Below are 25263 nucleotides of genomic sequence, written 5' to 3'. Positions count from 1 at the left end.
ACATGGCGGGCATCGTGACGTTCTAGTGGGCCACCTTCCTCGCCCACTTCGGGTCGGTGTGCGTATGGCATCAACCCGTTCTGTCTTTACGCTGACGACTGGGTCAGTCTGTTGGTTAAGCGCAGCTTCCATTGCGGTCACTCGAATATCGGACAGTTCATGCAATCGAGCGAGTATCAGGCTCTCCTCTAAGGTTATTCGTGGCTGTCGAAGTATGAGTGTCCGCAGTGTCTTGTTGCGGCAGCCTTGGATGAGTTGCGCTGTTACTTCTTTGGTCTGATCGTCCTCGGTGCACGTGCTCACTACCTCTCTGAGGCGCGGGTGGAATGCATCCATTCGCTCCCCTTCTCTTTGTCTGGCCTGTCTGAACTTGAAACGCTCGTAGTGATCATTTAATGCCTTGACTGCGGCGTCATAGTTGGTGGGTGCGCCGGTGTTCGGGAGGTGTGCAAACAGCTTATAAATTTAATCCCCTGCGAAATGCAGGAGTAGCGATCTTTTGACTGCCCCATCCGTCTCTCGAGTTGCCACGAAGTAGTTGTTGAGGCGACCAACCCACACCGTCCACCTCGGTGAAGCAGTAGACAGATCAATTAGCTCACTAAATGGCGGTAGTGCATGAATTTGAGACTGCACTGGCGGTGGTGGCAGTTGCGCAGGTTGTGCTGCTTGGTTCTGGGCTGCTGGGGCTGGCTGATTTGACATGGTGTGTTATCTTGCACTGCTAGCCTTCATTCTGGCGTCTTTGCCTCTTCTCTCTTGCTCTTGCTAGTGCTTGTTTGCCAATTGGGCGCTGGGTCAACGGCCTTTGCTACTGTTGGTGGTGTGGTGTTTTGATTTTGATTTTCTTTCTCTGGGGTTTTGCCAGTGCTTGTTGCTGTTTTCTTTCCAAATTGGTTGTACTGGCTTGTGCTTGTTACTTTGGGCTTATCTGCCCTCTGTCCATGTTCCTGTTGTGGCGTATAGTGGCACTGCCGCGTTATTTCTTATCTGTCCTCACTAGTGTGCACTGGGGGCTGGCTGTCGGTTTATTTGCTCTTATGCGCGTTGCCTTTGCGCGGCCTGGAATGTTCAAGGCGCCTCTGTGCTTCTGCGCATGCGCGCACTCCGGTCTGCCCCGCAGATCCTTCGGGACCCGTCGCGGTCTCTTCTTCACTGGGCGCAATCACTCAGGGAGCTGCCAGGTACCTCGCGCCGGTCCGCTTTCCGCTGCTCCGCTTACCGGGATTTTACTGCTGTTCTCCGGCGCATTCTTGTGGGGGCCGCCGCTGCCGTCAGCTAGTACAGGTGCCTCCACTTTTCCTTCTAAGCATGCTGCCTTCCGTAATGTGGGTAAATTGCATCCCACCCTCGTCGCCAGTGTAAGGGGGGTGGGTGTGCTGCCCACATGCCTGGTACCCTTCAGGGGTCAATATAGATTACATGAGGGTTACGCTAAGATAATGACAACTGCACTCTGGTTAGCTAGTGTGGACTGGAAGTCCCGAGTGACTCCGGTCCATTTATTTAAGCCCTCTGGCCACACCTGGCCAGCGTGTGATACATTGTTGGGTGGTGCTTCCGGGGCTTTGCAGCACTAAGGCATAATCACTAGACCGCCACAGACTGCAGCCGGCACGGTTGCAGCCCGACATACTGACCGGCCCAGCCGCGTGAGGTCAAGGGAAGGTGGCAGAGCGGTGTGCCCGCACCAGGCTCGAGGTGCCCGCGTGTGAGGCGATCAGCGCTACTGGAGGCGAATTCCCACACCAGCATTGCCCACTCTATGACCGACCAAGTGCACAGGTGAGGGGAATCGGGAGTGGCACTGCCCCGCGGGATGGTTGGTCGCCCTAAGAAGCAGGTCCCGGCCCTCATACCTGCATTGATGCGAATTAACTCCCCGCTCGCTGCCAGCCATTCCAGGAACGAAGCACCACCAATTGTGGGAATCTGGTAATGGCTCCGATGCCCTCCAAGCCCCGTAGAAGTGAAGGTGTCGTGGGGTTAGTGGCGCGAAGGGGAGAGTTGTCCCGAATTCTAGAGACCTGCGGTAGCCCACCCCGCATCAGTGCCAGAAGACGACCTGAAAGCTGGAAGACGGAGAGTGGAGTTGCTAACCTTTTCCCGGACCCGCGAGGAAGACAAGCTTGGACTATCCTCCACCCTCACGAGGAAGAGTGCGACCAGCCCACTGCCGATCGGAGCAGCCGGCATGCAACGAGGCCAACAGTCAGGCGATCCACACCCAGCTTGGGCAATATTAGGCAAAGGCCCCACACAGCCGTGGGGTGAAGGCGCAAGCTACAGCGAAGGAGTGGAGGCCAGCCGTCCGTAGAGCTTTGTCAGGGGGTGATAGTGCCTGGACCTAAGCCTGCATGTTTGCACTCTCTCCCAGAATCAAGAGCAGCTGGAGGCGCCAGTGCCTCTCCCCCATGCAGAGACCCGGCTGTGCCAGTGTGAGGCTCGTGTCCAGCGCAGCCAGGCAAAATAGCGCTGAACAATGCGTGTCAGTGAGGACCCTGTGCACCAACTGGCACTCACCTCTGCACTCTCCCGTGCGCTGACCACAAGCAACAAGGCGCCATGGCATGGTGTGGCAGGAAGCGCTCTGAGGCACGGCCATCCTGCCGCCACAGGTCACCGTCGTGGTAGGCATGAAGCACCTGCAGCGCCACCTGGTGGCCGTGGGCAGCTACGCATCTGCTCGAAGAGAGAGTGAAAAGAGCACCTGCAGGAGTCGAAGTGTTACGAGGGAGAGCACTGCCCTGAGCCCTGCTGCAGTGAGAGAGGCTCTGCACCTGAGTTCCCAGCTGCACCGAAGCCCAGCACCGGCAGCAAAGGTAAAGGCCCACTATTAAGAAAAAGACTGCCGGTGCCTGTGAAAAGAGTTACACTGCCACCTAGTGGCCATTGAAAAGTACTGCAGAGGAAAAGATTGACATGTTAAGAGGAAACTAACAGCAAGCAGCAGCCCCATACCTACTCGTCAGTAGCCTAGACTGCAACTGAATGTTCCCTCTAAGCAGAGGAGACTGTCATATCTCCCCAAAGGCCCTGCGGAAAACTCCAGCAAAGGTGACCGATACCTCCCGGACACTTTGAGCCCTACTGAATAGCCAAGCGAGCACCCCATGCTCCAGGTCAGCAACACACTGTTCGCTGCAAAAGAGAGAGGGACCGATATCCCAGCAAAGACTTTGCAAGAAGCACAGATACCCCAGCGAAGAGAAGCATCAAGAGGACAAGCAATGTCCAGTGATGGTGATAGGACCGAGAAGCACGGCCCATGAAGGCACAAGGAGAACATGCACTGCGCACACACCCCAGTGGCTGTCTGACGTCACCGCCAGCAAGGATAATGTGTCACACGCCCTGAGCGGCGAACAGCCACCACTACAAGAAAACCCAAGCGCAAGCAGCAACGCCAATGACCGCTACCACCAGCAAGGATAGAAGATCCACAAGACACTAACGTCTCAAGGTGTCTCTCCCTGCAAAAGGGAAAAGAAAAGACTGGTGCAGAGCTCGCACCACACGTAGCTGCCCATGCCAGCCCTGGAAAAGAGATCGCACTACCCGCTCCTATTGGTGAACAGGCACAACCGCAAGCTACACCACAGACACCCCAAGTGCCAGAAAGAACGCGCCCAGGAGATAGACATCTCCACAGAGAAGCACTGCTGTACGCAGGTAGGAGAGCATCCACGTCTCCACCGCCCCAGCGAAACCCCGCAGTGGGCCAAAGGCATCCCAGAGTGTCCTTCCTCACACTGCCTCAAGACTGAGTCGGCGGTGACCCACAACAGGCAAGAGAGGAGATGCACACCTCACGTGGCTGGCTGCCACAGCAAAAGATGCTCCGACAGCACAGTGACACGTGACCGGATGTCACAGCGCACAGCAACAAAGGAACCTGTCACGCAGAGTGACCAATCTGGACAAGCGCACAGGAAGAAAGGAAGAAGCAGCCGCCAAGACGGTGCAGCCTCCAGGCGCAAGAGGTATATGCAAGTCCGACTGACAGGACAGGCCTGCAACAAGTCCACAAAAGAAGAGAAAAGACCGTCCTAAGAACGACGCGAGAGACGTCCATGTGGAGCAAAAATGAGACAGGTGGCCGGACACCACATCCTAGGAAAAACCTGGTCGGAAGAAGAAGAGCGTATCACAATGCCATTCCGCAAGAGAGGAAAGAACAGTGGCATGACACCACAGGGCAGACAACCATCACAGGCACGCAAGATGGAACAGAAAAGAGCGACAGGACCAAGGACTCGCACCAGCACTAAGGAAGGTGCTCTTCCACACAAGCCAGCCACCGGGGTACAGAGATGTCACTGGAGACAGCTCTGCGGGAGGACCTACCGTAAGCTGCTAGCAACACAATCTGCATCCTGGTGAGGACCTACCGTAAGCCGCTAGCAGCACAATCTGTGTCCTGGCACCACGCTTTTCAGTTCAACCGTCCTCTCACCGGTCACAGGTTGCTTGGTATCGATAGCACCACACCTCACAGTGCACTAGCCTGCAGACAACGGAGCAGTGCCACGAAGTCCCTCAAGTCCTCCACACTCCCGAAGGTCATCCCGACAGAAGATCGCCGCCTGTCTGTCCCTGAAGAAAACAAAAATCCTGTTACCACCTTCTAGGTGCATCATCACCAAGGAGCATCGCACCACCTGAGTGAATCCACACACACCCCGAACAACCGGAGCTCAAGGAGGAGAATCACCCAGGAACAGTCTGTGCACCCCGGTCAACCTACAGCCTGCCAAAGTCGAGCACACCCGGCCATTGGAAGATCCGCCCTTGGGGACTACACAAGATTTGGCCGTGGTCCTGTTGGTGAGGTTACGTAGTTTTCGGCCCGCTTCGCTACAGCCGCCATTTTGCGCTTAGTCGCCATTTTATGTTGCCTCACTCAGGCAGCACGGCTAACGCGGAAAAATGGTCTTTCTGCCACTTTCAGCTGCTCGATGTTTTTCTCGTTGAAGAACAACCTTTGTCCTTGTGTGCGATACTGATGTCAGGGTCCGGCCGAGTTCGCAAAGCCATGTCTAGACTGATTAATCCATGACTTACTCCACTGTTTGGGTCCCACCATTCTTCTCTACCTTATCTTATTTAACTGGCCTTCCCTATTCTCTTTGTGTGTTCTCTTGTTACATAGCTCTTCTTTTGAAGCATTCTACACATGTTTTGCCACCTGCACATTGAATTACGGGCACTAGTGTTGATTAACCCGATGGGAGGAGAGCACCCGGGGTCTGAAAGGAGGGTGTGTTTTAGACATCTGATAGCTTGTTTTCGAACTATTCCTATTTGTCAGTTTTGTGTATATTGGGAGTTGTCATTGTAAACTTGTGTTGTATAATAGACTGTGCGCCACAGATTGAAGTGGCAGTCTCTTGAGAACCTACCTGTGTGGTACTTCTTAGATAACTGTGCTTAGCTGCAGCTAATAAAACTACTTTTCTACGCCTAACAGAGTGTCTCGTGTCTCTGTCGGTCGAGGCAGGTGAACTCGGAGATCTTAGGCGTGCCCTGCGCCGCCTGGCCCATAAGGCCGGGTTCTCCAATTGGCGGCCCAACGTGTGGGCGACTTCAGCGGTAGTAGTTTTTGCCCGAGAGTTGTGAGGAGCTTCGCAAGAAAATTCCGGAGGATTTCGCGAACCACGTGAGCGACCCCTGCATGTCGAAGTGGACCGAAGGTCTTTTGAATCGTGGCTACTCCTTCCCGACGGCTGCTGACGACTGCTGCCCTGACCGTCGCCCTGCCATGGCCCTTTGGTGATGATTGGTATCGCGAGACGATAGACGGACATCTGTTGGCGTGAGAAAAGCATTTAGTTAAGTATTTGTGGGTAGCGCCCACTCTCTTTGTTTTTGTATTTTGTTATTCGATTAGCGCGCTAACCGAAGCCAAGGGGTAAGTACGTTTGTGCTGTGACTCTATTGTCCGAAAATCCCTTGACGTTTGTAAGGAAGTCCAGTTTGTTACAAAATGCCTGGATTTAGTACGTTTAAGAAATTTTGTTGTTTTGGTTGTTCTACGGATTCCCGACTAGAGGATTCTTGTCCGGTTCCTCCAGTTGGAACTCCTACTTACGAACTTTACTCAAAGCACGGTCTGGGTCCTATAGTTTTTAATGAAACATGGATCCGATACACTAAGAAAGACGGTGTTTTGCAGTGGCCACAAAATGGGTCCTTTGAGCCAGATATATTAGATAATTTGGAAACAATTTCATTCAAGAGAAAAGCCCGGCTGGCAATGTTTGACTCTTTTTGCCTATGGCGCAAGGAAGCCAAACAGAAAGAAATTAAGCAAATGAAGAAAGATAAGAAAGAGCAGAGTATGTCGATTCTACAGGCTGCACAACAATTTAAAAATGACGAAGCTGATCAGGTGATTGAGGTGTCAGAAAGACAACATCGTATGGCAATAGATAGATGCTATCCTGTATTGCCTACGGTATCAAAGAGTAAAACTCCTGATGATGATTCTTTTATGTCCCATTTGTTGACATTACCTCCGCCTTATGTGTTAGGTGCTAATGCACCGCCATTGCAGCCTGTTGTTAATCCAGCTGCTGTAATTCCTGCACAGTTGCCTGTCCCTGTGATTCCACCTCCACCCCCTTTGCCAGCGACATCGGTACCCCAATCTCCTGTGCCTCTGCCTTCTCCATCTGCCGTTTCCTTTGCTACAGATTCTTCTTCTGTTTTACAGAATACATTGTCCCCCGTTTTAGTGTCAGATTTCCCTGCAGCTCGACGGCGTTTAGTCGACACTGTTTCAGGTCTTTTGTCGCCTTTTCTTGGACCTCTTTTCTTCTCTCCTGCCTCGTCTAGGAGACAATCGCGTAGTCAGTTTCCAGATTTGGAAGAACGGACTAAATTAGATTCCCTTGCTTATAATTGGATTATGAGTCGTGTACAGTATAGTATACGTGATATTTTAGATACTTTTCTGCAATGGAACGCGCCCACACAGAGATACGTATTTGATGTTATGTGCAATACTCTGATTAAAGAATGGGGAGACGTAGATCTAGACTCACCTCCTCAGGATTTATTCGAAATACAGGATCAATTTGATAAGGGACTTATTGTGGGTCCTGCTGTAGAGCATGCTGTTCAGAAGCTTGTTGCTTTTCGATCTACCCTTTTCTCTCAAAGTTCTCTTGAGCCCGATCCCGCGGTTCGTCGTAAGACGGCGCAATACCCAATGCGAGAAGTCCCTCCAATATGGAGAGATGAGGTTCCACAAGCAGGTAATGTTCCCGGTGTTCCTGCTCATTTTCAGCGTATATGGGTACATGACCCTTGGAAAAGGTCAGAAGTATTGGCACTCAAACAGTCTTTACCGGACCCTCGTCAGAATCCTGCGGGATATTATAAAGAGCTGTCTCAGACTGTTGACGCTTGTATTAAGAATTTGGCAGATTTTGACTTACTTATGGGGAATATAGTCCCACAAGCAATATGGACCAAGATTCGTAGACAGGATCATGCGGCAGCTTTAGGTGGTGATTGGGCTGCCATTACAGCTGCGGATGCAGGACAAGTAGGTGGTGCCAAACCGGATGTCTTGATTACGGAATTACCTGGAAAAATAATAGATTTGATGAAAACTTTGATGCCTGCGGTGCGCGTTAAGTGGGATAAGTTAGCGGCATGTAAGCAAAAGACGGATGAAAGTGTCTCCGACTTCTTTACTCGGTTCGAGGAGACTTTCATCGACCATAGTGGGCAAGATATGAGTACTGAAGGTGGCCAACGTTTGTTCGTAGACAAATTTGTTTTTAATTTACTTCCAGAATTATCACATAAATTAAAGCAATCGGAGAGTTTGTGGGCTGTCTCTTCCACAGCCCAGATATTGGCTACTGCTCAATATTATGAGAATAGGGATAAGGAAGATAAGGAAAAAGCGGAGAAAAAGACTAAAGACTTAAAAACGAAGGTCCTTCTACAACAAGCTTATCCCCCTCGTTCTGCTCAACCCCCATTTCCACAGCCCCCACAGTTTCAGAGGTTGTTGCAGAAGCCAGTACCCTCAGTTCCACGAGCTCCATTGGGCCCTAACCAGTGTGCTTACTGTAAGGAAGATGGTCATTTTAAGAATACTTTTCCAATTTTATTACAGTGGTATGGTGGATCTTTAGCGCCACGGGGTCGTGGTGATTCTCGATCCATATCCAGAGGTCGGGGTCGTGGTGCGTCGACTCAGGAACGACGTCCCTCTCCCCCTCAGGACTCTACAAATTATTTTGATCAGCAGAATTCTCAATCTGCACAATACTACAATGATGACTATTGTTTCGATAATGAGGATGTTGCTTTTCATACTAGCTAGGACAGCCATAGGCAAAGTAAGGGAGTCGTATCAGTTCCAGTAGATCAGGAAGGACCTTATGTTAATGTTATGGAATTAGGTGTTGCAGAACCATTTCTCTTGGATACTGGTGCTATGAGAAGTTCCATAATGCATTCTAAACTCCCAGGGGCACCTTTGTCTGGCTTAACAAATGTTTCTGTGGGATTCTCTGGCGCCCCAGTTTCAAATCCTATCTCTTGCCCTTTGCCCATCTCTGTTGGTCCATACGATTTGGAAGCTCCACTCCTTTTAACGACAGGATGCGTAGAAAATTTATTGGGTTTGGACCTACTGAAACGTTTACATGCTACACTGTATTGTTCACCCTCTGGTGTGCACCTCACTTTAGGTGATAAGTTGACTTCTCCAATGTATGTATCTAAAGAACAGCTACCACCCGAGTTGGGTTCACTTCCTGCTACACTTTGGGCTGTGGGTCCAAATGATGTTGGCTTTTTGCAAATTCCACCATATGTGATTACTGTTAAAGACAATGTTAAGATGCCACGTCTTCCCCAATATAAAATATCCAGCGATGGTGAGAGAGCCTTGTTGGCCATTGTTCATGATTTGGTTCAAAAGGGTGTGGTTGAAGAAACTAGAGGAAATGTTTGCAATAGTCCTGTTTTGCCTATTCTTAAACGTACTGATCCCTCTCAGCCACCTGTGTACAGTTTTGTAATTGATCTTCGAGAGGTCAACAAAATTTTTGTCCCTCAATTTCCTGTTGTGCCAGATATAACAGCTTTGCTTACTATGAATCCTGCTTCAGCAGTTTGGTTCTCTGTGATCGATCTTAAGAATGCTTTCTTTAGCATTCCTATTGCTGAAGAAAGTAGGGATCTCTTTGGCTTCTCTCTCGGAGGCCGAAGCTTCCAGTATAAGCGTGCTCCCCAAGGCTATTGTGAAAGTCCTTCAATATACAGTCAAGCTTTGAAATCTCAACTTGACACCTTTTCTTTGCCCTCAGGTGCCACTCTTATCCAATATGTGGATGATTTATTGATCGCTGCTGACTCAGAAAATGTTTGTAAAGCAGCAACTGTATCGCTCTTACGACATTTGTCTGATTTACATCATAAAGTATCGTCTTCCAAGTTACAATATTGCCGAAAAGAAGTTACCTATTTAGGTCATCTCTTGTCAAAGGAGGGAAGGCGATTGACTACAGAACGTATTCATGCAATTGCACGAATGCCTGTACCGTCCACACAAAGAGAAGTCCGTGCTTTCTTAGGCATTACCTCTTACTGTAGACAGTGGATTCCAAATGTTTCCCTTCTTGCTAAACCTCTGTTGGCACTTACACTTAAAGATACGCCCCAGCCTCTGCCTTGGACTGATGAATGTCAAAAGAGTTTTACAGATTTACGTACTGCCTTGTGTTCTGCTCCTGTGTTGGGTACTCCAGACTACAGTAAACCTTTCACACTCTATGTCCATGAAAGGGAAGGTTGTGCATTATCAGTACTGACGCATCAATTCGGCGACAAACAAAGGCCGTGTGCATATTTTTCTGCAACATTAGATCCGGTAGCTAAGGCATTACCTAGTTGCCTTAGAGCAACAGCAGCAGCGGCAATTTCTATTCGTCAATCTGCTGGACTAGTGCTAGATCATACTCTTAATCTTATGGTGCCACATGCAGTAGATACTCTTCTTAACAGGATGAAAACTCAGCACTTAACGAGTGCTCGCTTGTCTGGATATGAGTTGACACTTTTAGCTAGTCATATACACATAAAAAGATGTAATGTTCTGAATCCAGAAACATTGTTGCCTACTTTGGATGTTAACCATGTACAAGATCAGCATGATTGTTTTCTTCGCACTGAAGAAGAAACGATGGGTCGAATAGACCTCAAGGATACACCACTTGTGGATCCGGATGGGATCCTATGGGTAGATGGGTCATGTTTCAGGCTTACCAATGGCGAAACCACAGCTGCTTATGCAGTAATGACTTTGTACACAGTGGTAGAAACTGCACGCATTCCGCACAACTCAGCGCAAGCTGCAGAATTGATTGCGTTGACAAGAGCATGTGTGTTGGCGAAAGGGACAAGAGTGACGGTCTATACTGACAGCCAATATGCATTTGGCGTCGCCCATAGTTTTGGTCGTTTGTGGAGGGAAAGAGGATTCTTTACCTCCCACGGCACCAAGATACAGCATGGTCAGTTGGTAACTGACCTTCTTGAATCACTTGCCCTTCCTACTCAAATAGCGATTGTGAAGTGCAGCGCACACAAAAAGATTACTGATGACGTGGGTCGAGAAAATGCATTTGCAGATGAGATAGCGAAGGAAACAGCGAGGAATGTTGAAAGTCGCATGTATGATGCGGGCCCTGCTAGATGGGTTGCAGAAGCTGGTATGTGTGAAGACACAGTGGAAAGTGTGAAAGCAATCCAGAAGGAGGCCACTGAGAATGAATTAAGTATGTGGAGAGAAAGTACGGGAATGTTTGATAATACGGGATGTTGGACGGAATTGTCAGAGCATCAACGATGGTTGTTACCAGATGCGTATGTACTGCCTGTAGTTACTATGGCTCATGGACCAGCCCATATTAATGCACGGGGTATATGTAAGCTTCTAGCTCCAGTATGGCAGAATGATGGTATCCCTAAATGTGCAGAAAATGTGGTGAAACATTGCATTGTTTGTTTGATGCACAATCCAGGAAAGGGAACTCCAACTCCAGCAGGTCATTTTGCAACCCCTACGTACCCATTCGAGGTACTGCCAATAGACTACATACATATGGAACGTTTCAATAATCTCAAGTACGTCCTGGTGGTGGTTTGTGCCTTTTCCAGATGGAAAGAGGCCTACCCCCTAAAGGACAACACTGCCTTGTCCACTGCAAAAATACTTTTGAAAGAATTCTTCCCGAGATTTGGTTTGCCGCGCATTGTCAATGGGAGTGAGTTTGTAGGTCAAATTATGCTATAACGGCACTCTCAAACTTAAGTTAGCAAAGATTCAGGCCAGCACGGGCCTTTCTTGGCCCGATGCTTTGCCTCTAGCACTCCTTTCTACTAGAACTACTGTTTATTCTCGTTTGGGGCTTAGCCCATACGAGATTGTGTTCGGACGCCCAGCTAATGTCTGGGGAGTCCCCAGACCCAAAAAGTACTCATATATTCCATACCCACTGTTGGTTGACTATTTGCATGATCTCACCACTAAATTGCATGTTATTCGTCAACAGGTCCAAAACGCTTGACCAGAGGCCTCTTCAGATCCCGGACACACCATCCAGCCTGGGGACTGGGTGTGCCTGAAAAACTTCCAGAGGAAAAAGAACTTGGAACCTCGCTGGGGGCCTCCGAGACAAGTCCTACTTACGATTCGTACAGCTGTCAAGGTCCTGGGAAAGAAAAACTGGATCCACGGTGTGCACTGCAAAAGGGTACCATTGCCTTTACCTTATGACCAATGGGTCCGAGAAGGTGTTGGTGATAATGAATGTGAGAAGGTACCCCGCTTTGTACCATTCAGCAGTGCACACCTGGATTGGACTAGCTCAGAGAAAGAGGACGATGATGTCTTACAGGAAGCTGTACCCGTTCATCTGAGACTCAACACTACAGATCCCGAACATTTGTTCCAGGAACAGACAACGCCTGGAAAGAGACGATATAATTTGAGGAAAAGATCCCCTAAAGACAATTAATTTTGACTTTCTTTTAATTCTGTTAATAAAGAAAAGTTTTTCCTTCCCTTATCCATCAAGTTGCAGGGTCACGGTAGGAGTCTTGAGCTGTGACCTGAATAGTGACTAGGTCAACAGGACTTGCAGTGTCATAGGACGGCTAACAATCACAGCCAAGTGATTAAGGAAGATTATCGTGAGCAACGCATTTAGAGTAATGGATAGTACAGGGAAAGGAAGTGATATTAAAATGAAGAGAGCTCATTATAAGAAATTATTATTTGGTCGTTGTGGCGTAGCACTATGTATTTTAGTATGTTTATGTAGTTTATTAGCATGCATAGGATGGCTTATTCACACCCTGCAGTTAGTACCTGTTCCCGTTTCTGTCCCTCTAACTCCCTCTACTACTGTTTCACCGCATAAATTTTACTCACTCCCAGATCACAAGCAAATAGGAAGAATGGAATATCTTAACAATTCGTTCATTCAACTGTTACACCAGCATCAATTGATAGTAAATGTTACTGATTGTTGGGTATGTGGTCTCATACCACATAATACACAAAGAGGGATGCCGTATCTAGTCCTTCCCTTTTCATATGAAGGTTCTGCTTGGGCCTATCTGGCTATGTTTTCCAATGCATACCAGAACTTACTTCGATACCCTTCTGGTGGATCCTATAATGGTGGAGTGGATTTCAGTCACAGTTCCTTGATAAAGGGCATTGTGACTATGGCAAAGATTGCTGACATCATCAAGATTCCCAAAGACGAAAAGAGAGCGTATGATGGGTGGAATATAACTCTTTATACTCTCAGTCTCACTGACAAGCTCAAGCAACAGAGTTCTACGCCGATTTGGGTATTACCCCAAAGAGGTTGTTTGTGCTTGCAAATAAATGGCCAGAATACCAAAACTAAGCAAGAGAGGAGCAACTGCTCCCACACTTATCCCTATACTCCTTCTACACCCGCACCACTAGTGGCATCACAAGGTACATATTTCATCTGTCATGACAAAGCTTATGCATGGCTTCCCACACACTTCTTGGGAACGTGTTATATAGCTTTTCTCCTCCCTCCTACATACACTGCTCCTGCTGATTATCACAAAAAGAGAGTTGCTAGAGGAGTAGTAGATTCGGAAGATACAGCAGGGCAAGAAGGAGGGGATTTTCTGAAAGGATTTCTTCCCTTTTGGGGTCCGATGGCCAATAGTAAAAATATCAGACAGTTGATCCGTGTGGTTGATGCCACAATCAATGTAACTTCTGGAGCATTAAAGAATTTGACTGCTGAGCTTCAGGCGTATCGACTTATGACTTTATAGAATAGAATCGTTTTAGACATAATACTTGCAGATAAAGGAGGAGTTTGTAAACTAATTGGGTCTAGTTGTTGCATTTATATTCCTGACAACGCCCCTACAGTATACCAAGCCATCTCTAAGCTACATGTCATCTCTGAGTCTATTCATCAAGATACTGGAGATTGGTCTGTGATGGGATGGTTTTGGGGACTACTGTCCACTTGGGGATGGAAAGTGCTAACTTTCCTTGGAATGATTTTAGCACTCGTCTTTTCTTGTTGTCTTTGTCTACAGTGTGGTCCTGCCGTTTGTGGACTCTGTGCCACAATCTGTGTCTCCAAACCAGTAGCACAGCAGACAGAACACATTAAGATGATGGTGCAACAACATCTCAGTGACCTCATGACCATCGATATTGACTCAGACTAACATGGGTTCCTCTGTGCATTGCCTGAGTATGGCAAAAGGAGGGTCTGAGGTTACGTAGTTTTCGGCCCCGCTTCGCTACAGCCGCCATTTTGCTCTTAGTCGCCATTTTATGTTGCCTCACTCAGGCAGCACGGCTAACGCGGAAAAAATGGTCTTTCTGCCACTTTCAGCTGCTCGATGTTTTTCTCGTTGAAGAACAACCTTTGTCCTTGTGTGCGATACTGATGTCAGGGTCCGGCCGAGTTCGCAAAGCCATGTCTAGACTGATTAATCCATGACTTACTCCACTGTTTGGGTCCCACCATTCTTCTCTACCTTATCTTATTTATCTGGCCTTCACTATTCTCTTCGTGTGTTCTCTTGTTACATAGCTCTTCTTTTGAAGCATTCTACACATGTTTTGCCACCTGCAAATTGAATTACGGGCACTAGTGTTGATTAACCTGATGGGAGGAGAGCACACGGGGTCTGAAAGGAGGGTGTGTTTTAGACATCTGATAGCTTGTTTTCGAACTATTCCTATTTGTCAGTTTTGTGTATATTGGGAGTTGTCATTGTAAACTTGTGTTGTATAATAGACTGTGCGCCACAGATTGAAGTGGCAATCTCTTGAGAACCTACCTGTGTGGTACTTCTTAGATAACTGTGCTTAGCTGCAGCTAATAAAACTACTTTTCTATGCCTAACAGAGTGTCTCGTGTCTCTGTCGGTCGAGGCAGGTGAACTCGGAGATCTTAGGCGTGCCCTGTGCCGCCTGGCCCATAAGGCCGGGTTCTCCATTGGGAGTTCTGCAACGACCCCCAAGCGTGGCCTACGAAATGGTCCGCACAGCCCACGCGGTCACGTGGCAGTCCAGGGGACAAGGGTCTCGACGGAGTTCTCATGCAAAGGGAGTCAGAGTAAGAGAAATGTTGGCCACAGCTCCACGTCAGGCGAAGGAAACACGAAGGTCACGGCTAAAGACAGGTCACACACAAGATCGCCAGAGGAAGGCGCAGAACCCGAGGAAGCCCAGACAATGACACCACCCTCAGTGGCTACATGAGCGACTTGGCTGGGAGTCCGTTGGCAGTTCCCCAGCAACACCTTTGCACGGTTCAAACGAAGCCCCGCACGGCCCACATGGTCCCATGGCAGCCAGCAGGAAAAGCCCTCCAAGAGGCTCCAGTGGCAGAGGAGTCCAGGCGAGAGAGACAAGTCGAACGTCGCTCAGCAGTCAGGGGTAAGGAGAGTCACCAAGCACGCCACCTCCGAAGGAAGGCCTCACTCACAGAGATCGTCTCCGACACCAAAGTGGTTTTCACCGCAGCTCCAGATGCACCAGCACTGAAACTCTGTACACACACTTCAACACTGCGAGACCAGGCAGGTCTGAACTACACCGCTGAGGTAGATTGAGTATCTTCACCTCGTGGTCCAGAACTCTGACACTTCTCAGCAGACGGACTGAAGAGACTCATTTGGTGGTGGTTTTTGCTCATTTGTTTTTCTTACAGGTTGGACTTTTGTTTGTTTCTTTCCCTTAAAATTTGGGAGGGATGTAGTATCCGGCTGGATACAGTCTAGTGTTTGGCATGTAATGTAAGACATTTTACACCCACCCACCACAGGCGTCACCAGTCAGGTGACCCTGTTAATAAAAGGGGCCGGGCGCACAGGCCCTGGGCCGATACTGCACCAGAATACTGTGTGTTCATGTCCCTCATTTATCAGTATGAGGGCCTGAGGCCCCAACCTTACACCGAAGTCTAGCTCTTCAGCAGCCAGATATCCGACAGAGGAAATTGCTTCTGCATGGTTTCCATTTCGGGTTACCAGATTTTGAAAACCAAAAACAGGCACATTTCGTAAACATACCACTGCTACGGCCCTCTTTGATTTGCTTGTAAGCACTCAGCACTCATGTGCCTTTTTTTGAGGTACCTGGCTACAGTTAGGGAAGGAGCCATCTTGTAGTGGGTTTTTTCCCATATTTTATTGATTTTGTTTGTTTTATGTTCTCATGCTTATTTTACTGTGATTATTTACCAGTATTAGCCCACAGCAGGGAAGCCTGCTGCAGAGCTAAGAGGTTGCTGGACCCGAGATAGAATTTTACTTTCAACTCTGTGTTTTGCAAACTTACTCGAAGCGTCTGGTGAAGCCCCGCCCCCCGCATTGGGTGGTGCATGGGAGTGCGTCTGTACAGCGGATGCCTGCAGTGAACACCCGCAGCTGGTGTGCTGAAAACTTGCCAAAGACAAGCCCGTCTGCACTCGGACCGCACTCAGTCCCAGCCCTCCTGTCGGTTCTATACTGCAACCGAGAAAAATAGTCAGCCACACAAGAAACAATCTTCTTGAATTAAACACTTTGAGCAGACGCTGTTCTGGTCGAGTGTTAAGCGATATTAACAACAAGCATAAGTATGAATTTACTGAATTTGTGGAGGCATACACATCTGACATAGCTTTAGTTGTGGAAACTTGGGCTGATGCTTCATCAGGCCCAACATGGTCGCCGCCACCCAGACAGGATTTTCCATTGTTAGGAAAGACCGGGAGGGAATGATGGGTGAGGGCTTAGCCATAGTTTGCCGAGATCGAGTGAGGGCAATTTTCACTGATATTCTATCTAGGCCTGATTGTGAGGTGCTCTCCTTTAAAATCGAACTCAGTTACACTTACTCCTTCAATGGGCTTCTCATCTATCGCCTGCCTGGCCTTAAAGCTGCCTTTACACAAACTCTTGGCCAGTTACTAGAGTACAGGTCAACTCCCAGGGCCAGCACTGTACTAAGTGACTTTAACTTCCATTTTGATAATTTGCAGGATAAAGATTCAAGTGACCTCAATGATTAGAACAACCAGTGTAGGTTTGAAACAGATTACTAGGGGCCCCATTCATAGGGCAGGGCATCTTCTTGATGCCATCTTCCCAGACTGCCCGTTTCTAGACCGCAGGAGTGTACTTAAATTTTCTGGTCGGATCACTTCCTTGTTTTGTTCACCTTATCCTTTCCCATTGCCTCTGGCAAAATGAGCATTTCAGCCAGAAAGCATGAGAGTCGCCTGTGGCATAGCATAGATGCCTCTGAATTCAATGCCCTATTAAGAAACAGTAGGTCTGCTGTTTCCAGTGATCCAGAGTTCCAGAGACGGCATCCCTGGATTATCTTCATGGATTGGCTCGACAGTAGATACCTTAGTGCCCTCAAAACTGGTAAGGCGAATAGAGCTACCCCGTCTGAGCCTTGGTTCTCAGAGGAACACAGGCTTTTAAAAAGGTGATGCCGCCAGCAAGAACAACGTTGGAGTTAAAATTATGCCGCCACCGAGAAAGAAGTTTATAGGGTGATGATCTCAGAATACAAAGAATTGATACACAACACGAAAACTATCTATTTTTCTGATAAAATAAAATCTGCAAATAATAGTACCAAAGAATTATTCGCCACTGTTCAGAAACTAAGTAGGATCCCTTAGAATAAGAATTGGGTCATTGATCAGACCTTTTGTAACACTCTAGCATCCTTTTTCTGTGGAAAAAGTATGTAGCATTTATGACACGTTCTCCTCCAATCAGTCTCCAGAAATTTGCAGTCCTTCTGTTGAGAGCATTGGGGACATCACCAGCCAAATAGCCCACAAGGGTTCATTAGAAGCTAACCCAGCCTGGCTATCCACCTTCCCGTCCATCTCCTTTTATCAAGTACTCAAACTTCCTCGCACAGCAAAAGCTTGCTCCCCGCTGATCCTTGTCCTCCAAGATTAGCACACCTAGCTTAGGATCTTATTCCACAGCAACTCACTGAGATTTTCAATCTTATTCTTACAACATGAATATTCCCTAAAACCTGGAAAAAGGCTTCCAAACTGCCTCTTCCAGACTCTCTGAACATCAGTAATTACTGTCCTAGCTCCCAGATGAACTTGCCGGCTAAAATTCTCAAAATATTCATAAATCAAGAATTGACTACGTTTTCAACAATAACATAATACTAGACTCTACCCATTATGGGTTCAGGAGTGAGCACAGCATGGAGCTCGCCCTGATTACTGCTACTGAGGAGGTCAGAAGTGCGGTTGATAGAGGATGCAATGCCGCTCCGCACCTGTTACACCTCTCTGCGGCCTTCATTACGGTGGATCGCAGCTTACTGATAAGTCGTCTCCAAAAGATTTGCGTTGGCGGTCCAGCTCTTTCTCTCTCTATAAGTGAGAGTGAGCAACTTGTGGAAATTGACAGCCACACACCACATACCTTCCTACTTCCTTGCGGGGTTCCACAGGGCTCCTCTCTCAGCCCTTCTCTTTTTCAATTTATATGTCACCCCCTAGGCCAGTCTTATTACATCTTTTGACTTACCATGGTGTCTTATGCTGATGACACGCAGATTATTGTCTCTGTCACAAACAATATTCATGACACAGCGTCTAAGTTTCAAATCTGTGTGCAACAGGTTAGTAAGTGGATGATGGAGAATTGCCTGAAGTTAAATTCAACCAAAAGCGAAGTACTTCTCTTCAGTGGTAATACCTCCTTTTGGTCCCCTGATTGGTGGCCTCAGGAACTCGGCCCGCTCCCCATTCCGGTGACCAAAGCAAAATATCTGGGAGTTATTTTTGACACAGCTCTGTCTTTCAAACATCAGGTAAATGCCACCATCGTGTCTACTTTCTTCACATTAAAAACTCTTAAGAAAGTCTGTTGGACTTTGGCCCTTAGGGCAGGTTCACCCCTAGACTTTTTGCTTGAAATGGTGACCTGGTGATGGTGATTTTTGGGTTCTGCGCACTTTCACTGTGTCCCAGTGGAAAGTGCGCGCGCACTCTGAGTGCATGTGCTGAGCTAGGCCTGCCCGCCCATAGGAATGCATGGGGAATGTATGTGTCCCTGGTAGTTCCTGATGCGTGGGGTGTACAGGCTTGAGTCTGGTATGTGTGAACTCGTGAGAATGAATGCTGCGCAACGGTATGTGCGGCTTGTATGTGTCTAGTGGGGAAGTATCATCCCTAGACATGGCTGTACGTGTGCAGTGAGGGTGCTGGAGCGTGATTGGCTGGAGCTGGCTGGCATGCCAGGCTCCAGGAAGTCTGGATGGGTCTGCCCGGTGGTGAGTGTGAGATTAGCATGAGTAATGTGTGGGAGGAGTGTACCTGTGTCCTGAATGAGGCTGGGTTTTCCCCACACAATGCTGGCTCCGCCCCCTGTGGTGTGTCTAACGACCCAAGCCCTGCCAGTGAATAGAGAGGGTGGTTGAGGTAAACAGAGTTCTCAAGAACCAGCTGCGACTGGTTCCGCCCCCACCCTGCACCTTCAGACAAAGGGAAATGGTGTATAAAAATGGGGCTGTGTCCCCACAGATGTTGTTCTCTTCTGGGATCCTGAGGGGGCTGTTGCTGCTGCTGGGCCAGAGGACCGCCAGTTGGGGTGTCTCCCTGCCTGGAGACCCAGTGAGCTGGCTCTGGGCCCAGCCTTGCCCCCTGCCTGCCCAAGGACTTGCTAGAACTCTGCCCTGCTTGCTGAGGGCACCTGGGAGCGCTTTATTTTACTTATAGCGCTTAATAGCGCTTTATTTGGCTTGTAGCGCTTGGGAGCGCTGTGCCTTCACCCCAGCGCTGAGAGCGCTTTACGTTACCTTTTGCGGCTGCCCACACCGATTTTAACGTCCCCTGGCAGGTGCCCACCCCGCCAGGGACCTTGCGCTGGTTTTAGCCGTTACGAGTGCCCAATTCGTTTATTATTTGTATTGAAGAGCCGGTGCCCACCCGGCATTGCCTCCTCGAGAATCACCGCCGCCCGGCCCGCGACCAGGAAGTCAGGCAGGCCGGGGGCGGTACTGCGGGACACTCGTCATTCCCCGGGCCGCGCTCTGATTGGCTGCCGGCCCGGGACAGGAAGGAGGAAGCCAGAAGCTGCCGGGAGCCGACCCCGGGATCCGGTGCAGGAAGAGAGAGAAGCCGGCGTCTTCCCTTGTCCCCCCCCCGGGCTCCCAAAGCGAGGGAGAGCCCAGGAGAGAGCAGGGAGAAGTGTGCAGCGAGCCCTGAGGAGCGGGAGCTCCCGTAAAGCAGCCGCCTGCCAGAGACCGGTGAGTGGGGCTCTGAGTGAGGCGGTTGGGGGGTGTGTCGGGCACGCTTTCGGTGCCGCCCCCGTGACCTGGGCCCCCTGCTCCCTTCATTTCGTATGTGAGCCTGAGAGGCTCTTGGGGGCACACCATTTGTCAGAGCCACGAGAGGCTCTTGAGGGCATTTCTGTGTTTAGAGCCCTGAGGGGCTCGAGGTGCCAGTTGTTTTCGAGTCCCCAGGAGGGGGACTCCAACGAGCGGGGCATATCTCCAGAGCCTGAGAGGCTCCATCCGGGGCCATTGTCAGTTTGAGTCCCCAGGAGGGGGACTCCGCCGATTTGCCCGCATTTTCTGTGAGCGCCCAGAGAGGCTCAGAGGGACCAGACATTTGCTAGAGCCCAGAGGGGCTCAGGGGGACATTTATTTCTGCAGAGCCTGTGAGGCTCCCCCAGCGTGTTGGCCCCATCATTGTGCTACCCAGTTGCCCAGCACTTTGTGGGCAACTGCTCCGTTTAGGCCCTGACATTGGGACACAGGGACAGTCACAGGTGGTGACTTACGTGAGTTTGGCGCAATTGTTCATTTTGCTTACACCTCTGAATGTATTGTGATGCATCATGTGTTTTCCCTCCTTACACCTCTGAATGAATGTTATGCATTGCATCATGTGTTATGTTCTTACACCCCTACAGGTACTGTAATACTTAGGTGGTTGTTTTCTCCCTAGTACAGGTGGTGCTAGTGAGGTCCTGGTTACCAGTAGTTACTAGTTGTGTGCTCTATTTTTATATTTTGTGCTACAGTGATTTACATTCTAAGTGCTATTTCTGAAAGTGTTACTTCTGATTCCTGACAGTGGTCCAGGTGGCCCTGTCTTGTACATATCCCCTGTAAATTCTGCCCGTGCCCCTGGCACATTGTAAAGTGTGTGTTTTATCTAATGTGTTTTGGTGTAATACAAAGGCTATTTTTATATAACCTTGTGTGGAGTTTCCTTTGTGGTGGGCCTTTGGGTGTTGTTGCTGGGGTGCATGCGCAAATACTTAACTTACATCGCCTCCAAGTTTAGCCTTGCTGCTCGTGCCACGTTACCTAGAGGGTGAGCAGGGGTTATCTTGGCGTGTAACTCCCTTGCCCTGACTTGGTAGTGGTGGTCTCTGACTGACTTTGGCGAAAGCCCTGGCCAGCCAGGGATCCCATTTCCAACATTGGCGGCAAGCGGTGGGATAAGGATTTGTGTTTGCGTTGTACCTTAGTAGCAACTGGCTGCACCACAAAACTCTGCATTTTAGATGACCACATTTTAGGGGATTGTATTGTTTTTGAAGTTTCATATTTTCTTCTCCTGAAGGTATCATTGTGCAATTGTGTCAGTACATTTGTCCCCCGCCCTGCGCCCAGAGTCGGTACCTGTGTCACTTGTGGTCAGGTTGAGAAGTCAGGGGTGGTAGAAACTGCCTTACCAGTCCGAGGGGAGGGTTGTGTGTGGATGAATGGTGTGTGGCACTAGGCAAGTGAGTGTGAGTTCTCTGGGGTAGAGAGCTTGCTGATACCTTGTGAATTGTGTACTCCTGTGTTAGCTCAGACCCCTAGGTTCCCTGTGTAATCTTGTCTCTAGAACGTCCTGCCAAGATGGATCTTGTTTTTGATTTCAGTGATCTAGATACCTACAGTACGTGGGAGCTGGTAAGGTTCTGTGACGAGAGAGACATAGGGAGGGGTGAGTCAAACCCGTACGAACTTAGGGACCGCCTGGTCAGATGGCAAGAGGGTCAATGGGATCGTGAGCGCAGTGAGGAAAGGGCCTGGGCCTCACACCATGAGGGTGATGGGTCTGTGGGGAGCCCTGAAGATTCAGAAGAGGAGGAAGAAGATGACAGCACCTGGACGCCAGTAGAGAGTAGAGACCCCATAGATAGGGAGTCCCTTGCTGGGTCCAGCGTAGGAGGCAGCGCCTCATCCCTTTCCCTGTCCCCAGAGGAGCTGGAAGATAGGAGGAGAGAAAGGGAGCACCAGCTGGCTTTAGAAAAGCTCAAGTTGGAGCATGCCCAGGCTATGGCACAGCTGGGCGTTAGAAAGCAACAGCTAGAGACCGAGAGGGTCTTAGGGCAGGAAAGGATAGAGGAGGCTGAGAGGGCCGCCACCAGAGGCAAAGTAGCTCTGGAGGGTAGACTATCCCCTGCGCGCAGTGTTGAGTGTCTGGATTCCCCAGGGAGGGTTGAGTCCAGTGGTGGCAGCTATTTAGATTTCAGTGTAGGAAATCCCAGTCCCAGTTCCCCCAGTCTGGTACCTGTTTCCCCAGAGGAGGAGTTAAGGGTGAAGTTAAGGGACAGTAGGAAACTGTCTCACCAGTCTTGGGAGGAATTTGAGGATGAATGTTGTGATACACTGTGGGCTTGGGTGCAAGTTCACACAAAAGATGATTTTGACGTCTTGTTTGGTCTGATTGTCAAAGAGCATCTGCTCAGTTGTTGTTCACCAGGGTTGCGCACACACCTGTTGGGGTGTGGATTATCTGGCGCATGTGAGCTTGCAGATGAAGCAGACCGCTGGGAAAGGGCCAGAGGTTCTCTAGAGTCATTAGGGAGTGATTCCAAAAGTAGTGGTGAGGGGTCTTCCAGCCCAGCGTGGTGGAAGAGGCTCAGTGTAGCCCAGCTAGGTCCCAGGCAAGCGAGGAGGGTGTAGGGGCTCACTACCTGGCTCAGTGGAGCAGGAGTGAGGGGGAGACCGAGGTTCCCCAGACGCCCGAAGCCCTGCCTCAGGACTTGGATGGTTTCTGTAGGGAACACCAGGTTGGGGACCTAGGCTGTCCTGTTAGTCCATTTGAGGAGGATCTCCTAGTGAGTAGAGGACCTGGAGCGTCTGTAAACAGAGCTCCTGTGGTTCTAGAGTCTGGCAGTACCGCTCCGGTAGGGAGGGTACAGGAGTCCAGATTGAGGAGTGATTGGGGGAGTTCCCCAGTGGAAGGACCAGTGGGTCAGGGACTACCCAGCTGGGCTAGGTTCCCGTGTAGGGACCCGGGTGGCGCCACTTCTGGTCTGGGGGATTGTCACGCACTGTCAGGTGGACAGAGGGCGGGAGATCTGCGCCAGACAGACAGTCACACAACATATGTCTCATTTGTTAGCCTCCGGGGGATGGAGTGTAAGTCCCCAGAAGTCCTGGAGTGCCAGGCAATTGTTCCACCGAAGGTTTTAGACCAGAGGTTGGGAGGCCAGGTTCAGGATCAGCCTGACCTGAAGGGTAGGACGACTGTAACCAGTGTCCTGACCGGTTCTTCTTCCAGAGTAACTTCTCCAGGTGGGAGAGGGCAGACCTCTGGAAGGGGGTGCAGAGGGTGGGAGAGCCCACCTCTGACCCCGGTGCAACCTGAGTGGATAAGCCCTGGTTTGGAATGGCGTTCTAGGTGTACCCCTCGTCGGAGGAGGAGGAACCCTAGGAGAAGAGGTAAGGGGAGGAGAGCCTTCCCTGAGACTCCTGGTCCGCCTGAGGTTGTAGGCCCTAGGCTGGAGAACCAGTGGCAGTCTAGTCCTGTCTTGCAGACAGGAAGAGTGGAGAATGGCTCCTATGTGCCAGGGGTTACTACCCCCCGCTCTGCGAATAGGCACGGACCAGTGGCACCTGGGTGGCCCAGGGCCTGGTCCTGGCCGCGGACAGCTTGGGAGTACCAGTGGGGTAGCCCAGTTGGTCCAGACAGTGGTTTGAGATGGAATCCCATGGGTTCACCGTGGTGTAGAACAGGAGGGTGTCCCTGCAGTTGCAGGTCCGTGTTCTATCGCCCCAAGCAGGGAAGTCCATCACGGTGGTGATTGTTCTACCCTGCGTTTTGGCTGGAAGGGGGTTGTGTTGGACTTTGGCCCTTAGGGCAGGTTCACCCCTAGACTTTCTGCTTGAAATGGTGACCTGGTGATGGTGATTTTTGGGTTCTGCGCACTTTCACTGTGTCCCAGTGGAAAGTGCGCGCGCACTCTGAGTGCATGTGCTGAGCTAGGCCTGCCCGCCCATAGGAATGCATGGGGAATGTATGTGTCCCTGGTAGTTCCTGATGCGTGGGGTGTACAGGCTTGAGTCTGGTATGTGTGAACTCGTGAGAATGAATGCTGCGCAACGGTATGTGCGGCTTGTATGTGTCTAGTGGGGAAGTATCATTCCTAGACATGGCTGTACGTGTGCAGTGAGGGTGCTGGAGCGTGATTGGCTGGAGCTGGCTGGCATGCCAGGCTCCAGGAAGTCTGGATGGGTCTGCCCGGTGGTGAGTGTGAGATTAGCATGAGTAATGTGTGGGAGGAGTGTACCTGTGTCCTGAATGAGGCTGGGTTTTCCCCACACAATGCTGGCTCCGCCCCCCTGTGGTGTGTCTAACGACCCAAGCCCTGCCAGTGAATAGAGAGGGTGGTTGAGGTAAACAGAGTTCTCAAGAACCAGCTGCGACTGGTTCCGCCCCCACCCTGCACCTTCAGACAAAGGGAAATGGTGTATAAAAATGGGGCTGTGTCCCCACAGATGTTGTTCTCTTCTGGGATCCTGAGGGGGCTGTTGCTGCTGCTGGGCCAGAGGACCGCCACTTGGGGTGTCTCCCTGCCTGGAGACCCAGTGAGCTGGCTCTGGGCCCAGCCTTGCCCCCTGCCTGCCCAAGGACTTGCTAGAACTCTGCCCTGCTTGCTGAGGGCACCTGGGAGCGCTTTATTTTACTTATAGCGCTTAAGAGCGCTTTATTTGGCTTGTAGCGCTTGGGAGCGCTGTGCCTTCACCCCAGCGCTGAGAGCGCTTTACGTTACCTTTTGCGGCTGCCCACACCGATTTTAACGTCCCCTGGCAGGTGCCCACCCCGCCAGGGACCTTGCGCTGGTTTTAGCCGTTACGAGTGCCCACCTCGTTTATTATTTGTATTGAAGAGCCGGTGCCCACCCGGCATTGCCTCCTCGAGAATCACCGCCGCCCGGCCCGCGACCAGGAAGTCAGGCAGGCCGGGGGCGGTACTGCGGGACACTCGTCATTCCCCGGGCCGCGCTCTGATTGGCTGCCGGCCCGGGACAGGAAGGAGGAAGCCAGAAGCTGCCGGGAGCCGACCCCGGGATCCGGTGCAGGAAGAGAGAGAAGCCGGCGTCTTCCCTTGTCCCCCCCCGGGCTCCCAAAGCGAGGGAGAGCCCAGGAGAGAGCAGGGAGAAGTGTGCAGCGAGCCCTGAGGAGCGGGAGCTCTCGTAAAGCAGCCGCCTGCCAGAGACCGGTGAGTGGGGCTCTGAGTGAGGCGGTTGGGGGGTGTGTCGGGCACGCTTTTGGTGCCGCCCCCGTGACCTGGGCCCCCTGCTCCCTTCATTTCGTATGTGAGCCTGAGAGGCTCTTGGGGGCACACCATTTGTCAGAGCCACGAGAGGCTCTTGAGGGCATTTCTGTGTTTAGAGCCCTGAGGGGCTCGAGGTGCCAGTTGTTTTCGAGTCCCCAGGAGGGGG

The sequence above is a fragment of the Lissotriton helveticus genome, chromosome 3_1 (genome assembly GCF_964261635.1).
Source record: "Lissotriton helveticus chromosome 3_1, aLisHel1.1, whole genome shotgun sequence".
Classification (NCBI taxonomy): domain Eukaryota; kingdom Metazoa; phylum Chordata; class Amphibia; order Caudata; family Salamandridae; genus Lissotriton; species Lissotriton helveticus.
The sequence above is the reverse complement of the archived record's forward strand: the minus strand, read 5'-3'. Positions refer to the sequence as shown.